The 4,777-nt window shown below is 47.7% G+C and overlaps 1 protein-coding gene across 2 annotated transcripts in view; it reads left to right on the top strand.

Moving 5' to 3' along the window:
* The first annotated feature begins 4,492 nt into the window (after positions 1 to 4,492).
* Positions 4,493 to 4,777, top strand: part of NAP1L1 (nucleosome assembly protein 1 like 1) — a 36,828-nt gene continuing 36,543 nt past the window's right edge. For both annotated transcript variants that reach the window (XM_027679751.1, XM_027679750.1), the window contains exon 1: positions 4,493 to 4,633. The gene's annotated coding sequence lies outside the window, so the exon portion shown is untranslated. The remainder of the gene's footprint in view (positions 4,634 to 4,777) is intronic.

Genomic DNA, 4,777 nt, shown 5'->3' with positions numbered 1-4,777 from the left:
TGTTCACTCAGCTCTGCAGGGGGATTTGCGTGATTTGTCATGTGATAGTTCAGCAGAACTTTCTGTGCTGCCTGTGGTACTGTTTATAAACTATGACTTGTTTGTGGAATGATGTACTTTCCTTCATAAAACAAGTAGCTCCTCAAAAAGTAACCAGCACATGAAAAAACTAATCAGCTTTGTGCTGTATCATTCTGGTCATGTAACTTAGAATAATCATTCAGTAAGAGTTGAAATGATTGCTTTCAGTCATGTTGAAATAATTGGTTTTAGCCATAAGAAAGCAATCCAGACTTTTAAAAGGGATACTCTGGATTCTCTGTTTTCATTGTGTACTGATAAACCTAGTACTTCCACACAGGGTTTCACTGGGGTTTGAAACGGTACCAAGGAAAAGGCATCTCTTTGTGGTACTTGGGGTTTTTACTCTGTAAATAGTTCAGTGAGCGTTCTCATTTTCAGTGACTAATGATAACTTCCACAGTGATTGTAGCTCAGCCAGCTACCAGAGACAGAAGCAGACAAGGAGCACTCATGTCATCCATTGCTGTAACTCAGTGCTCACATGAGGAGCATTGCCAAGAGATTTCAGGAGAGGGTGACATTAGGCAACTGGCACTTTGGAAAACCGTCAGGGGTGAGCTAATCTGAAATCAGCTATTGTAGCAGTAAACCTGCATTATATGGGAAAACTGTGGTTTGAAAGTGTTTCAAAATGGCTTTTTGTGGTCCCTGTGCTTTCTTCTTCCCAAAATCCCCCATGGCCAGATCTTATCTCTGTCCCAGGAATGTCCTGGAAGATACCAAGAAGTCTTCTCATTGGACCTTTAACCCCTGCCTGCGATTGGGTGTCCTGTAAGCCCCCTGACCCCGTAATTGGTCACTCTCTGAATCCTCCAAAACCCTATAAATGTAACCACCTCATCAATAAACTCTCTCTCTCGCCTCCTCTCCAAGTCTGGGTGCTGTCTCTCCGGAGCCATGGGACCACGTGGGTGGGGGGAGGGGTGAGCACCTAACCCCTCCATGCGTCCAGGACCCTGAAGAAACCCCTGGAGCTGGAGTAACCCCTTCCCTATCCACCTCAAGCCTTCGGAAATGGAACCCCACAATGGGAGGAATGCACCCAAAAGCTATGATCAGAAGAGAATGTATATTCATAACTTTTCATACATTGCAGGTTTGCAGTGTTGAGCGGGATGTGAATCCTGTAAAACTGAGCCTTTAGTAGGTGCCAAGCCTGGCCTAGTAGTCTGAAGGGGTGTCTAGGTGTTCAGGTAATCAGATACATATTCATACAAAGGACCTTTTGCATTTTTCTATTAGTACAAAAAAGACTGAAAGCAGCTTAAATGTTCAAGGAATCCCCTGCCACAGTGGAGTTCTTGATCCAAAGTAAGCATACCAAGCTCCATGACCAACATATTTTCCTAAGCTAAGGCACTGTTGCTTTAGCTTAGCTGTAGCCTGAATTCAGCTCAACCACATTGGATGCATACTGTGCTTAGTAAGATTGATCCTGGATCTGAATGCCAAACTCACTTGTTGCAACAGGCTGTTACAGAAATACTCATTTAGCCTACTGTATCAGCACCAGTGCTTGACTTTCAGACCCCTCCACATACAAACCCAGGGCTGTGCTCTGTCCCTGAGTGCCGTCCAGGCCCCTGCCTGGAGGCAGCCCCTCCCTGAGCCCCCCTCCACAGCCAACATATAAGTCAGTGGGAAGGACCCAAAAGTGAGCATTGCTGATAAGGCCTGTGCACCCAAGGGAGAGGTTAGATTCCCTGCTATGGTACAGCTCCGTGAGTAAGACACTCAACCAGCATGTGAGGGACCCGGTTCAAACTTTTCTTCCCCTGGTTTGGAGCAGCAATTTGACCTCAAGTCACAGTCCCCAGGAGACAAACCCGAGCTACTATGCTGTAGAGCAGTTCTCCTAGTGCCTCTTATCAAGGTTCTTCAAGCTTGGAGAAAATGGTGTGTCTCTGGGCTTCCAGTGACCATACCTGCATATTTCTTACAAATATGTTCTAAGTCTTTTAAAAAAGCTACAAGATGTAATATTTTTTAAAAATAACACATGTTTATGAGGAAAATATACCTGTGTCAATATCTAATGCATTCTCAGGTGATTTGATTCTCCTTATTCAAAAAATGGTGTTAGTTTGATGTTTAGTGCAATCCCATGACAGTACTTCAATGATCCAGATAGGCTGAAACAAATAGTTCTGAGTATGCTCATGGGAAACACACAGGAAGCAAAAGAAAAAAAAAAAAGTATGGGCCATTAAAACTCAAGTCTAACTGAAGTTTCTTTATATCATTTTCATGACTGTACAAATGTCAGGATAAGCTGAACTGTTTTGACAGCAAAACAACCCAAACTAGAAAGCTTGCATGTGCATACAGTTCAGATATTTTAAGAAATAAGCTGGTCTTTTCCTTTTTCTATACATGTGTGATGGCAGGTGCCACGTGGAAGCAGGAGTGATGTCCTTATGTCCTCTCTCTTGTCCCTTTCTACTTAGCTTAGACAAAAACTGCTTCTTATTGAAAAATGTTTCCATAACTGTTCTTCAAAAACTCCTGAAAAGCCCTAGTATAAGGACTTTGGTTTTATTTGGTCTCATGAGAAGGGGTTAACTTACTTGACTAATGCAAAACCCCTAAAAGACATCTGAATTTGGGATGAAAAGGCATTTCCCTCCAGCCTAGAGGCACATTTCCAGCTTAGACATGCTTAGATCTGTGCCCGCTCCTTAGCACAGCTGTTGACTGTCTTGTTCTCTCTACTCCACACTGCTGGCTTCTGCAGGTCCCATTTCTTCTGTACTCCTTCATAGGGGTCACTGGGTGCCACCTCGGGTGGTAGATCTCAGAAAGACAAGCAAGGTGAGCCACTGCCTTGTGAATCACTTGTTTACAGTCGATTGCTACTTTAGCTGCTGAATAAAGGGAACACCTGCAATAGCATATAATTCGTGTTGCAATAAAAGCAATTGACTGCTAATTTTCACCAAATGCCTTCTGTACATCACTGTCCTCTTCATATTCCCTAGCACTGAACACCTAGGATAAATAAGACACTAGTACCTAGTACAATTTTAAAATCTGAGGGTTGCAAGGCGGGTACAGTTACTTTAATTTTAGAATCATATAGCATCTCCATCCCTGTTTCTCCCTAATTCTTATCACTTGGATTCTGCTGTGCAACCTTTTTCCTGGATCCTTCTTTTTCTTCTTTACACTTTTTAAAATTGCATGATATAAAAAAGCCCACCTCCCAACATTCACTGTGCTGGGGAATAGGGCATTCTTAAGTTCTTTCCATAAATTTCTGTCTTGCAGATGGGATTTCTTTGCCACAAAGGCATCCATTTTTGGGGGCTGAGATTTTACTGCCAAACACTGGAACAAAACTAGTGTGGTACCATGCAGTGCAGAATAGGAACCTTTGTATTTTGCTTGTTCTTAACATAGATTGTGTTGCAGATACTAGGCAGATCCACCATTTTTCTTCTTGCTTTGCTTCCTGTTGTCACTTTCATTATTTAAATAGCTACATTTATACAGCAGATTGCTTTAGACAAGTAGATGGAAGAACTTGGTAAATTCTGAAGAATACACTTTAAATGTTAGGCAATATATCAGCAAACTGCTCTTATGCCATCACACCATGTGTCTGACCATCCCACCTAATTATACTTGAAATCATTGGATCATTCCAGCCAAGGGAAGCTAGAAGTCTCAAAGACATTTCTCTAAGTTCAGTGTAGATCACAGATGTCTTCTCCAAGTATGCTCCATGTTATTACTCAAGACTATGAGTATGGGGGAGAAACCCTAGAACCAGTTTTAGGGAAGGCTTTGCTTGGAGCTCACAGTCAGGCATTTGTCAGAAAACAGGATTCTGGTAGGCAAGTATGGAAAGTTAAAATGGGAGGGTTGAAGCTGTTGCTGCCTCGTCTGCCCATCCCGGCCAAGGCAGGAATGGTCGAAACTCTGATCAATGAAGGTTTGAACCACCAGCTCAGCTTGGTCAGCTAATGCTGACTGTGGTTTTATGGTACCTGTAGCCTGTGTGAACAGGGTTTACCTGTCCCAGTAACTTCTATTTCTGGTCAGATACCCTCAGAAACCCCCCGAGTTCGGGTTTAAGGCAGCACCGAAGTGGTCGGGGTAGCATCACACCCTGACTCGCGGGTAGGTCCGCCGGGGCGGAGGCGCTGCAGTTGCCCGGGCGGGGCGGCAGCTGCCGGCGGATCGGCGGGCGGGTGCCCCGCCGTGTGGGCACCTTCCCGCCGGGAGGGGCCGGGGCCGGTACGTGCGCGGCCACACGTCCCGGAGGTGGCTCCGGACACGCGGCCCGGGGGTGGCACCGGGGCGGTCCGCGCGCGGCGCCGCCGCTCGGGCCCAATCGTCCTCGGCCAACGGCCGGCGCGCGCGCCCAGGGCAGGCGGCGCGAGGGCGCGCGCGTTGCCATGAGACGCGGGGCGCGCGGGGGAGGGGGTTACGTGGTGACGTTAATTCTATATGAGCGCGAGCGGCGGGAGCTCGGGTCCTTTCACCGCCGGCCGCGCGGCGCCTCCGCCTCGCTGCTCCTGAGTCACTGGGCCCGCGGGCCGCGCAGGTACCGTGGGGCGCTCCTGCCGCCGCCGCCCCGGGCCGGGAGTGCGGGGGGCTACCGGGGGGCGCTGGGCCCCCGCTCCCGCGGGGGGTGAGCCCGCGGGGACCGGCCCAGCCTAGCGGGGCCCCGCGGCTGGCGGGGCGCGGG

This window comes from Neopelma chrysocephalum, unplaced genomic scaffold (genome assembly GCF_003984885.1).
Source record: "Neopelma chrysocephalum unplaced genomic scaffold, ASM398488v2 Primary Assembly neopelma1_59, whole genome shotgun sequence".
Classification (NCBI taxonomy): domain Eukaryota; kingdom Metazoa; phylum Chordata; class Aves; order Passeriformes; family Pipridae; genus Neopelma; species Neopelma chrysocephalum.
The sequence above is the reverse complement of the archived record's forward strand: the minus strand, read 5'-3'. Positions and strand labels throughout refer to the sequence as shown.